This window comes from Anomalospiza imberbis, chromosome 1 (genome assembly GCF_031753505.1).
Source record: "Anomalospiza imberbis isolate Cuckoo-Finch-1a 21T00152 chromosome 1, ASM3175350v1, whole genome shotgun sequence".
NCBI lineage: Eukaryota > Metazoa > Chordata > Aves > Passeriformes > Viduidae > Anomalospiza > Anomalospiza imberbis.
In genome coordinates, this window is record NC_089681.1 from 10,555,629 (window position 1) to 10,569,081 (window position 13,453).

The 13,453-nt window shown below is 38.3% G+C and overlaps 1 long non-coding RNA gene across 1 annotated transcript; it reads left to right on the forward strand.

Moving 5' to 3' along the window:
* Window positions 1-7,923: 7,923 nt before the first annotated feature.
* On the forward strand, window positions 7,924-10,245 carry LOC137475342 (uncharacterized). The gene is made up of 2 exons (XR_010999839.1): window positions 7,924-8,000; window positions 9,270-10,245. It is a non-coding gene; the product is annotated as an uncharacterized lncRNA (long non-coding RNA).
* The last annotated feature ends 3,208 nt before the right edge of the window (window positions 10,246-13,453 follow it).

Consider the following 13,453-nt stretch of genomic DNA (forward strand, 5'->3'; position numbering starts at 1 on the left):
TCTATTTATATCAACATTTTGGTAATTTAAGGAATATCAGATCACCTACTTCACATTCAAAGACATAGCATGAGGAATGATGTTTTTCTGTTGGAAAATTTTGGTGAAATAAAAACCACAAAATTTCTGTTGATATGTTAAGTTTTGCTTGAAAGTCTTCCTATCTTCTTTCTTAACTACAGATTGATGAGCCCTCCTTCTAGGCTGAATGAAATTGCATTGCATCTAGAAATGACCCCATTTCTTCATCCATTTTAGATCATCAAAAATGATCTGGTAATATAAGATTTTTGTTTGGTGAGTAACCATTAGTCATCTCAGAAATACCAGGGAATTAATCAGACAGAATCCACACTTCCAGTTCTTGACTTGTGTGAGAATGAGCAATATCAATTCATAACCTCTTGACTTAACATGATCCACTGAATGTTGACCAAACACAAGACTGAGAAATTGACATCATCAGCTGTTTTTTCAGAGGGTTGTATAAAATGAATTGGTGATTTTAGTGAAGTTGCTGAGATGCCACAGAACTGGTAAGTTTTAATCAACTTAAAAGAAAATTAAAGGAATACTTTTCCCTTTACTGACTTAGCAATAAGAAGCATAAAAATTTCATTGAAATAACTCTAGGATAGCCTGCTAGCAATATTGATGTGGAATTCTGTATTTATAGAGGTGTAATATGTAGACATTTATTGAAGACTGGCAAGATTTTGAACCACAGATATAGATCATGTCAGAATATCCAAACTGCAAGAAAATAATGATGCTTATGACAGGTATCTGAAAGTGGTCATCAACAAAGCCAAGACTGCATCAGAGTTGTGATCTTAACTTTTCCATTTTATTTTATTTCTCAGACGAGTGGCAGGAACATTAAAGTTAACAGGCCTGCCTCGGTGATAGATTTGCCACACAGAGCACAAGAGCTGAATATATTGTCACTTATTAGTCCAAATTATGTCTCAGTTTTAGGAAGACAGGCATAAGAATGTGCATTAACTCCCTTCATTCTTGGATTAAATTATCAAGATAAATTTAAAAGAACTGTTAAATCTGTTGTTTTCAAACTCTATGTTTTCTATTACTGAGATCTGTAACTGCCAATAAAACTTTTTTAAAAAAGGAATCTCTTCTCCTCAGGTTGATGCAAAGCTGTCACTTGCAATTCAGGGAGATAGGATTAGTTTATTTATTTACAGACATACAACCAGTTAATTAAAATTTATCTTATCTCCATTTTAATAACAGCTGTGGTTCTATAGTCTATGTTTATGATTAAGTGTGAACATTCAGCAATCCTATAATCAGAGAACAATTGGAATGGATGTCTTTGGGCTGGACTGCTGATTTGAAATATCCTGAAAATGAGTTGCAATATTACCTTGCAAAATTATAATTTAAAATCTTTGCCTTGGCATATGGTTGTGCAGTGTTATAAAGAGAGTTATGACAAGAGCTTTAAAATTTATTTAATTAGAGGGAGATCCCACATTTTCTAGAAAAAATATTTTCTGCCAATTTCTTTTTCAGAAAGAAATGTAATTTTGATTATATATTCTATTTTGGATGCAGAAAAGATTCAAGGAAATATATGTACTTTTAAATGGATAAAATCACAACACATAAAAGTGAAATTTCATGTTTCATGTTATAACACGTTTAGTGTTTAGAAATCCAAAATAAGACATTGGAAACTTGGGCTTGAAAAGTGCCCTTCCTATTAGTAATACTACTCTTGTGCTATTAATTATGGAGGAAAAAATCTGTTAGCACATTGCTAATCAACTAATAGAATAGGTTACTGCCTTTTTGAGAATTTGAGACCCTTTTTATAGCTTTATTCTCTAGCTACTTTCTGATATCATGAAGGCAACCAAGAGGAAATTCTGTGTATGAAATGCTCCTTTCAAATGGGAGATTCCCCTGTCTGCATCATCTCCTAGACAGAACCACTTAGACAATCGAATCAAGAACAAGGATTCTGCAAATAGGTCAGCAAACTCCTTGAGAATGGTTGGAAATGTCCTACCACGTTAGATGAAATTGGGTTAAACTTTGTTTTCAGGTGTCTTGTCATTTCTGTGAAAGATGGGTGTCACTCCCCTTCTCTTGGTTATACAGCCTCAAGATTCATGTCTGGACTTGATGATCTCAAAGATCCTTTTCAGCCTAAGGTTCTGTGATTGCTCTGTCTCACTGACTCTGGTCCTTGAGTCGTCTTCCTGTGAGCTCACTAATCCTACAGAAACTGCTATCTGATCTTTTCCTCCCAACCTACAGCGTAGTTTGTGCTGGATTGGTGAATTGGTGAAAGGAGTGGCCCAAAGGCATAAGAGCCAACATAAGATAAGAACAGGAGGAGGACAAGTGGAATAGGGAGGAGAGACAAGATGGGGAGAACCATAGTGTCACACCAAGGTGTTGACAGTGAGTTGTTAGGTTGGCTCACCCCAGCTCATGGGACTGCACCCTAAAACCTGCTCCTCTGAACATTTTCCCTCAAGCCTTTTCCTTGCTATTTTCAGTGCTCATATCAAAGTATAGAATTTTTTTTTCTGTGTGGTCCTCAACAGTGTCTTAATCCCACGTACCACCAGAAAAAGACATCAGCAAATGCCATGCAAAGTTTTAATGGTAAAGCACTAAAATGCCTGAGGAAAAAAATGAGGTTTTACAGGAACTGAAGAGAATAGTGGCGTTACAATATATTTATCATTCTCTAGTTGTATTTTAAAACCAGAGAAATCATCCAACAGCAGCTTGGATTTCAGCAGCTCATATCTTGCCTGCACTGGAGGAAACCTGCTGAAAAGGGGGATTGTTAAATTGTATTAAGGGAATAAGGGAATGCTGTTATTAATAAATATCTTTGAATCCTCCTGGGCAGCTGAGAAGATAACACCCTCACAGGGGAGATGGAAAAGTGGAGTGAGCATTGGCAATGTTGACAGCTGAAATTCACAACTTAATCTGCTATCTGGTTAAACTGAGATGGTAGGTTGCAAATTGTGGTGTCTGCTGAGTGGTTCTGTCTCCATGCCAGAGATGGTATTTGCTGCTGGCAGGAAAGGTGGGAAGCCAAGGGAATTGTCTCCACAGCTGGCAAGGCAGGATTTGGCTGAACTTGTCTGCTGAAGTCCTAAACAAAAGAAGACCTCCTAGACAGCCAGTGTTATGTAGTTTTCAAAGATTTATTTATAAGTTTAATGGAGGGAAACATAGGGTAGGAGGTCAAGATCACTTTCATGAAAGCTGTAAGCAGCTTTTTCTTCAGTAGGCTTTGGTTTAATTAATTCAAGGTGTTTACATTTTGCCATAGAGCATGTACTCTCCAGACAGAATATGCACAAACTGCTTCAGACATGAAGCTTGCAACAGATCAGGACATAGTGGTGTAAGAGGCCATCCTTCAGTCAAAGATGGTTTTAAAGTAAGTTATTTACATTTTCCCCAATGGTCTGTGAATCAAAATCTGGTTATTTACAGCATCTCAGCTGAAGGTCAGTGACTTCTAAAAATGTGTTGGCTGATTGACATTAGACATAACTGATTTTAAGATCAAATACTCTTAAATGTTAGGTAAAAATGTGGAAACATCTTGTGTGGGCACTTAAAAATTAATTTACCCCTATTTGCATTTGAAGGCAATTTTAGGCCATTAGTATGAAATGAAACTGATTCAACTAAAAAGGTACAAAATAACATATTTACTTAAATCAGTGTAGGTTTAGGTTTAAACCAGGTCTTGGATGAAAGGCACAGCAGCAATGTGTTGTACTTACAGAAAAAAATATTGTGGTGATTGTTTTATTATTCATCTTTAACACAAACCTACCCTGTCAAATAGAAGAAATTCATCCTTTCTCTCATATAGGTCCCCCAGTATAAAAAAGAAGCAAGCAGATTTAGTGTTTCACTGGCAATAAGTCAAATGCTGCTAAAGACATAAGTCAGTGCCATTTGACACAACTGATAGCTTCCCTTGAGTAAAATTCATAAATGTTACCTGCATGAGATCTGAGCAGATTTTTAATCTCTGGACTCAGTGGCAGGGCAGTATGGGGAAAACTAGGGTTATTTCCAGTCTTATGTTTGTCTGATGAATAAGAAGGACTTTTTTGAATTCTTTGCCTGAGAGCTAGCCTGATATTTATCCATCTATCATTGTCTGTTTTTCCTGTGCATTCCTGTTTTATTCAATTGTGAGTTGCTCTGTCTTTTTTAAAAAGGACTTGTGTGTTTGCGAGTAGCCACACTTAATATTGTAGTTCTCTTCTTTCTGAGATGGAGATTGTAATTGCTTATTGATGGCCTATTTGTATGCTAATGTTGCTCAATAAAAAAAGCGAAAGCATAATTAACACTCCTGTTTCACCAAAACAGAAAGGGAAAAAGGAAAGCTTGGAAAGGTCAGTGGATTTCACATGATAAATTATTAAATAGTGGAAGATATAGAATCCTACATCCTACAATGTAATGTTTTCACTATTTATTAGCTATTATTTATTACAAATGCTGACTATACTTACTTTTCAGTAACTATTTTCTACATACAATGTATTTAGATATTATGACCCTGTGGTTGGTGGTATAATCTACTGCAGCCTGCCAATTTTCAGATGTAGTGGCTTTCAAAGGAACAGCACCTCTGTTTATTCTCCTGTATTTCATTAAGGCACAATTCACTAAAACTGCAGGCAGACCTGGCTGGCTCTTGGCGCAGAAGCACAAGTCAGACGACCGAGGCTCAGATCCCTTTGCAAACTCTCACGGAACAGCAACCTGCAGCCCCCAGGGCAGAACAAGCAACACATTTACCACTGGAGTCAGTAAGAGCTGGCAGAACAGGCACCTTGCATACTAGGAAAGCAAGGAAAATTTAAAGCCCAGACCCCTGTGATATAGTTGGGTTTGTTGGATTTTTGGGTTATGCTGTTAGAACGAAAGAGAAACTTTTGGGCAGAGGGGCAACTGTGGAGCTGGAGGTGGTTGAACAGTGCCCCTGCCCTGTTTTCATGCTGCCTTGGCTGTAAGACAAAGCAAATTGAGCTGCCTTACCTGAGGTGAATTAATGTGTAGCCTCGTGAGTGGGGCTGTGTGGACCAGGTGTGGTTATCTCTGCTTGGACAGGAGGGCACCCACAGCTTGCTGAGCAGCCACAGCGTGATTGCATTCAGCCATATGGCTGAGCCTTCAGATGCTGTCCAGGCTTTACTGTTAAAATTACATCAAACTTCTAATAGGAAAGAAAAAAAAAAATCCAAATTATGACCCGAATGGTTATACATAACTTTAAAATGTAATGTCTTGTAATGGAGGTGACAGCCCTAACACCACTGTCCATGGCTTCCTATTAGCATAAAACACGTTTTCAGGATTAACACTCAGAAGTTATTGAATCGAAAAAGTACTTCTTCAGGACAATTTTATTTTGTTTTGTTTTATCTGCAGAAGACGGAACATAGGAAACAGGGCCTTCCCCACTGAGTAACTTTGCTTCTTTGAGTATATTACAAAATACATTTCTTGCATTTAGTGTTTTCATGTTGTTCATAGAAAGCAGCAGTTGCAAAGTCATGGGCTAGTCATACAGTTTAAAATGGAATAAAAGACTATTCCAGGAAAAATATTTTATTTCCTAGGAAAATTAAGGATAAGAGTAAATTAATTAGAATATATGTCCATATATTAAAAAAACCAGCAAATCCAAAATCAAAGTGCAGGAAAGTCAAAGATTACTTTAAATTTACTTTCCCTTGTGTGATTGAGGTCATGGAAATGATATTTTGCTATGCTTCAGAGTCACTGCTGTGTGATAACTGCATGTGGAAATTCAATTTATATGCTGCCTTCTCTGCTAGTGTTAATAAAAATATTTCTTTAGTAGTTAATGGAGTTGTTTAGTAAGCATCAATGAGAATTTGTTCAACACCACAGCATGTGACCTTTGTTTCTGGGAAAATAAAACTGATAATATTTGTGTGTTACTGTACATAATTATCTTAAGTTAGTGGAACTTCATATTGTTTCTTCTTGCCATTCTCTGACAAAAGGTAAATTATTAGGTTTAGGATTTTAGTCTAGGCATAAGGAACACTTACATTGAGTCAAGGAACACTTGTATGAAATAATTGACTTTGTTTATATCTATCTGCAATTTATCCACAAGAACAGCACTGAAAGGTGACATTTATCTCTCAAGTTTCTCATTCATTTCCCTGCTCTGAACTCAACTTTAATGCAGCTCAAGTGCATGATACATGCAGATGAATATTTATTATAGATGATGAAGTGTCCTTTTGACAGTATAATATACTTCACTATAAAAATAAACAGACTGTGCACAAGGCTGTCTGATTTGACTGGTGGCACAGATAGTACCTCACTTATCTAGTGCTTTTCATCACAAGATCTCAACACCATTTACTGAAGAAGAAAGTACCATTATCCTTCCTTGGTAATTCCACATCTTTAAGTGGATTTAGCAGTGCTTGAAGATACTGAGACCTCAAAAGTTTCTCTCACAACATCTAGAATATTCTTACTTAAAATTCTATTTAATTTATTTATATTATTTTAAAATGTAGGAAACATTGTGACACTGTAGAAACAGATTCAGGTCTGTATTTTGATATTCCCAGGGGTAAATACAACTCTACTCAGGCTGTGTTCGATTCTTTAACAAATATTGTAATTCCAATAATATAAATTATTTTTTTTACCAAAAATTTGCTTTCTTATTTGAAATCATAATTTAAAATTCCACATTTGAAATCTGGAATGTTAATGGAGACAATTTGCTAAGTTTAGTCTTTAGTCTTTCCTCAGTATCTCATTGAAAACTTGAGATGTTGGTTCTTAGCATGTCAGTGACACGCTGCAAATCTTAAAATAGAAAATATGGATTTGGTTCAGGTAGATACATTCCAGCTGTGTCTCTTATTACCATAGTAGACTTTTGCTCACTCTGGTTATCTTCATGGCATGGATGCCACAAGTTAGGGATCTCTCTGATGAGGAAATTTTAGAGAAAGGGAAGAAGTTTAAGTAATGCAGTTCTATTCAAGCTGAACCAAGTAATATTTCAATATAAATACTGCACTCCACACCTTTAAGAGTGTCCCTTTAAGCATCTCTGAATTTTCAGTAGAGATGCTACATTTTCTGAAACAGCTGAACTGCCGGATCCTCAGGAACTGCAGCACCATTAGATGATGCTATTCCCTGTCGCCCTATGCCTGGAGGACAGAGTTAACCTTTGAATTTGTCCATGCCTGAGCTTTAATAAAAACATTTGTGAAGTTTATGCATTTGAATAGATTTTATCCAGTGAGTAGTAAGAAGCCTGTATTAGTGGTGCACATGAAATGCCACACTAGACCCAAGCCTCTCTTGAGCTCCAGGATTGACACAGACATGTACTTCTCAGGCCAGCATTTTCTCAAGCTTAAAAATCCCAGTACTCTCCTATTATTTGTTTCTGTAGCGCTGTGTACAGTGATGATGCCTTGTTGGTCCATTTACCTCTGGTGTGAAATGAAATTAAAATGTCTTCATCATTCATGGCCAATTTAGCTCCAAAAAATGAATATAAACCAACACAATGAAATGTAAAATTTTGCTAATCTAAGTGATTGCATTAGGGCAGATTACAGCCTTCATGTGTTAACAGATTTGTTTTTAAAGTAGACTCCTGTTTTTAGTGGTTGCTGAAAGACATACATCTAAGGATAGCTGAAACACAAACATTTAATTATGAATTAAATTATTTATAGTATATCTCTGAGTATATATTTTTTTCAGTTCTGTTTCCCTTGCAGTCAAATGATTTGATGAAAAATGAAATATCTCCTGAATTTCAGTTTGGGTTCTCACTGCTGCTTTCTGTTTAAAGTGTCAGCTCCTCAGGAAGAGATTTTCTCTCTCTACTATGCCAAACACAATGAGGTCCTCGACCTGGAAAGGCAGACCTTTGGGAACCTACCCCAATACAAGTAAGTGTTAGTAGTAACATAATGACATCCTAGGGTGCAGAATGTGCTGTGAGGTCCTGATTTACCAACAAGGACCCTGTGAGAGGGCTCTGGGCAGACTTGTGCACTCAGGCGAGTGGCATCATCTCATCACAGCCAGCCTGCTCAGAGAGTGAAGCTGTCTCCTGTGTGTGACAATTTTTTCTCACATGGTCTGTTTTCTGAAAAGGTAGGAAAAAGATGGGTGCAAGTCCTCTTCTATTTTGCTTACCTGCATTCCTTCTTAATCCTGATGCTTGTCAACTGAAAAGATAGAACTCATTTGCAGAAGTATATATTTTTCCTTTAAGTTCCTTTATCTTTCCAGCAGTTTTTGCACCCCTAAAAATTACATCCCAGAGAACTTATATGCATGCCTCTCACTTAAGCTCCATGCTGTTCTTCCTCCCATTCTCCTTCTTCTGCAAATGAAAAAGGTGATTTTGAAGGCTGGGGTCTTAACTGATACTGTTAAGCAAACTCCTCAATGGCAGCAGGGAAACTGAATCTAACAGAGATACAAACAGTGCTCTCTGCTGTACACTGAAACATCATGCAATGACTATCACTGCTGTGTGTTTACGCTTCCTGTGACTTTTGCAGTTTTGTCTCATATAATGCTGTGTTGTGCTTTAAAAATGTTATTATTATTATTAGTCTATATAGCATATCCTAGAAAATAAAGAAAAAGGAAAGATGAAAATAGCAGAAATTGTACTCACCGTTTTACTTCCAATCTGTTTGATCCTAAAATGCCTGGAAAAATCTTACATCAGGAGGAAGAACTGGAAAAGAGGTATAAAAGGTACTTTCTAGTTTCCAGTTGTAACGTATAGCCCCCAAACTCTCAAAGTCTGTATCTCATTTGAATGCCTAACCACGTTTGAAATCGGAGTGCTGTTTGCTTTGACCCACTAAGGAACACTACTGTGGCACAACGCAAACTCTGGCACTTTCCAAAGCTGTCAGAGAGGCAAAAGGGCTGGAACAACCACAACTTGAATATCAATCTGTGATAGAGGAGAACATGCAATAGTTTAAGCTGTGGCCACTGTTTGGATTTTGACACAAACATATACAACCCTGTGCAGGTGTATGTCATGGAATGTGGTATTTGGAGGGTTTTAGGCACTCGTATGTCCTGCTTTCCCCCTGTTTTTCTGCTATGGCACAGGTGTTCATACAAGAATGCTGAAAACTGTGTCTTTCCTTTCTTGTGACAGATGTGTTTTCCTCTTATTCTATCCTCAGAAAGCATCAGGAGTTAGGTGTCAAGAAATCAACCTCTCATAGTAAAGCTGGGCTCTGTCTGTTCCTGCACTTAGCAAGCAGAAGGGGAAATTCCATCAATGTTGGTAATGCTTTGCCTAGATTTCCGTGGAACTGTACAAGGAATAAGTACTGCTCACTGTATCTGTCAGTAGAGATTTATTGTGTTTGTCTTGAAGGTGTCAGGTAGCAGAGAGGCTTTAGAAGAGAAAATGAGCGAGTCTGTTTGCTGAGCAGCTCCTACAAAAGCATGGAAATGGTGAGGGTACTGGGAAGGACTATGCAGTCATGGAACTGGGAGTCAGGAGATGCTCTGCTTCCAGGTCTCCAGGTGATCCTGGTTACCTTCTCATCTCTAATCTCTCATCTGGCTAGGTGCTCAGTTTTCTGGTAGCTTGTCATTTGTATGTCCAAGATTGAGCAGAGGTGTTCTGGAGCATGGCAGGGCAGTGCCGCCATAACAAAGATATGAGCACCAGAACTGCTGAAGCAGGCCAGTTCTTAACAACGTGCCAGTATTTTCAGTCTGGAAATTCCTGAGGTAAAAATCTCCAGGCTGCAGGGCTGCTCTGGGAAGGCACTCCCATATGCACAATTGGCCCTCTTTTTTCTTCTACTTGTTCTTAGTCCCTGCCAGGAACTGGATCTAGGACTCCACAGATTTCTGGTCTGACCTAGTGTAGCTGTTCTTATGTTCTTGTGTTTTGTTAACTCCCTCTATTTTCAAAATGTAATGGAGAGGGGGAGGTACTTTAAAGTCCAGTCATTCTTCTTAGGTTACAAAAGGAGACCCAGGGGAGGGTCAGGGGTTTAACAAGTAGATATTGACTTAACACAGACAATGAAGTCAGCAATATTCCTTACAAGACTTACTTATTAGTTGCATAACCTTATTATCTTTCAACTAAATGGATTTATATCTAATTTACTATCTAATAAAGGGATAGCCTGAAAACCAGTAGTTACTCAGTATACTGCTTATGATACCCTACTTTTATTTATACTGTAGCTTATTACTCAAGTTTGTCATTTGTCATAGACAAAAAAAGGAAAGATAAAGTTCTTGCTTCAGCTTTGCTGTATTTTAAAGAGAAAACAGATAATGGCAAATTCTTCATTACTGAGTTGATTGAGAAAAAGGGCAATTAGGCAACACATGATGGACAGAGGGGAGCCTCACAGAAACAGGCACTATCCTGAGTTAATGTCATCCTGAGTTAATGTCATCCTGAGTTAATGTCATCTGATTATGGTGTTGAGAATTTTGGGTGTAAAAGAGAAGAACTTGTTCCACTGGGAGACACTTTATTTTCTGACATTGCAGTCTTCTGGCGTCAGTGCAGGGTCTATATGCTTCCTTTTGAGCACAGACCAAGTTTCACACTCAACCTTAAAACCCCTACCCTCACACAGTGCAGACTCTGGGATACTTGCCCACAGGGGGAATAACTAGGGTGGTGCTGGCTCAGCTGAGCTACCAGGGTGCCATCCTGTGATACCAGAGGGCTGATGCCAAGTGGGGAAGTGGGATGGGCTTCTTTCTTCCAGTGCTGCAGGCATGCAGCAAATAATTTTGGAGCTTTTAGGCAGCTAATTGCTGATGTTCTTTAGCTGGCAATATTAATGCAGAGTGTAGGTCAGGGAACACACTGTACCTAGTTTGCTAGTCCACCTTCCCCTGCCTGAGGCTCCTCTCTGAAAAGATCAGGTTTCCTCATGCCCAGAATCTTACTCACTTGGGGCACTCAGACAAGTGCACATGCGTCACTGTGCACCCTGGAGTCACTTAACCTGCTGACTGCCACTAGACACCTCTACACCTCCCCAGCTTAGTGAGAATTAGCAGCAGTAAATGAGTGCTCATATCCTGCCAATCTGCAAGACTTAGCATTTTGGCTTAAACCAGCTCCCACCAAGGCTGCTATGTTTTACATGTAAACAGGTGCATTTTCCAGTGGTTTTACTCTCAGAGCAGCAAATTCCATCAGAAGGGAGGAGAGGACAGTTGGATATTTTTTATTTCTTGCATTGCCATGACAGGATTCCTGAGAAATAATTTTGGGGATTAAACTTCCTGGAAAAGGAGTGTCCCTTAATATATGTGTGTGGATGGTATGAGGAGGCACTTACATGACTTCAGTTCTTCCATTATTTGTCTTTTGAATTACTGGCTTTATAATCTTATTATCTGTGGGTCCTGTGTTATTTTATTTCCTTATGAAAAAGGAACATAAAGAGAAAGGTGCTAATATCTCATGACCTAATTTAGCTGGAGCCATGCTCTTCTTTAGCATCACAATGGCTATGTCAGTGGAGAATTCCCAGGCCTAGTGATTTGTCACTCCTATATTTAGATTCCCAGTCATACTTATGTATATTGCACAAAACCAGTCTCACATCAGCTTTCACAGCAGTCTGGGGGAATTGGTCTCTATTCTGCTCAAGGCTTTTATCATTGAAGCTAAAAAAAAAGACAAGGGAACACTGAAACTCACATTATTTTTATTTGTTGTTGATTCACCTTTCTGATAGTGATAGGTTGTGCACACTATCACCTTCTCTCTCTTCCAAAATAAAAACCAGCTGGCTTTTGACATTCCTGATCAGGTTTAGGAGTCAGCTAGGTGCCAAGTTTCACTCTTCTTGGTATTATGCAACACTCCTACAGAGCCCTCAAGCAGAACATTAGAAGCCTACACAACCTTAAGCTGAAAACTAGAGGTGTTTGTACAATGAGGCAGCAATTTTGAAGATTATGCCCTTGAACGTCAGTGCTTCTTTGTGGATGGGTCAAAAAGTTTTCATGTCCTTTTTCCCAGTACTGCAAGCCAGCTGGATGCAAGCCAGATCCTGTCTAGAAGCATTGTAGTATTAGCCTGGGCCAAAAATTCCTCTCTAGCAACAAGGCATCTAACTCAGGCTCAGCGCCACGTTGTTGCAACCGGACTTGAACATGTCTGTTTTCACGGAACACACACGGAGCAGAGGAAGGATGGTGATGTCTGCCCTGACCACCTGTGTCTTCTTCACTTTCTTCTGAGGGCTCTGCCCCACACTGTCTTTGCTTGTACTTTCTGACTCGTACAGAATTACATTCAAACAACCTTGAAGAATTGGAGAAGAATTCTGAAGAATTATTCAGAATTGATTGATTGAAGAATTCTGGCAGTAGGATTGGCCTTTCTGATAATTAGAGAAAAAGAACAGTCCCGTCTTCTTTGTTTCTTCTCTGTTGATAACTCAGATCCCAGAGTATGTAGAAATATAAGAGGTTTAGAGGATCTGAAGATACAGGTTGCATTGATTTGTCACCAAGCTATCACAACTTATGTCCTCAAAATTCTATCAGTACTCCATCCAAAGAAGAAATCATAATGATTTTGCCTCTGCCACAGCTGTGTTTGGAAAATATGTTGAAATTTTGACTTATATTCTTAGTTTGAAATAGATACATCAGTTTATACCAGGCAGTAATTCAACTGGAAAACTCCTTACCACACCCAAAAGAAATGAAATGAGTAATTACAAATATTCTCTTTAATCATGGAAAAGAGCCTTGTATCCAAATTTATGCAGACTCCCTTAAAGACATGACCAGGTTCTCCTTTCATCATCATCAGATTTGCTTTGTGTCTCTCAGCTTCCTTTAAATTGCACCACTGGTTTATGCTAGAGTTACGGAGAGATCTTGCTCCCAGGCATCTGAGGAAATCTCACCCTCTTCTTAATTTTTTGTGTCTTTTGTTATTTCTCGTATTAACTGGTATCATAAATATTTAGATGGAAATGGTTAATGGGAAAATTGTATGGTTTCTAAGTTCAATGAGCCATTAAATAGGTTCTAATAATCTCAATAAAAGTTTGGAATATTTAATGACAAGAATCAGAAATATAAGTTGCTTGGTTGCTACCAGACTTTCAGTAAATAGTCAGTGGTATCATACACTGTGGGTTCCTCAACACCCTCAAAGAAGAGCCTCTGGGGATGGGGGAGGGAATCAACCAAATAATGTGTAAACAACATGCTGTTCAAGAAAATATAGCTGGGTTTTTTGAAAATGCTGTTCACTGTATGCTTTTTATCATCACTGTGGAAGGTTTACAAGTTTTCCAATAAGCAATTAGACAACTAATCACACTTTGCATTTATAGTAATTTACACTTGT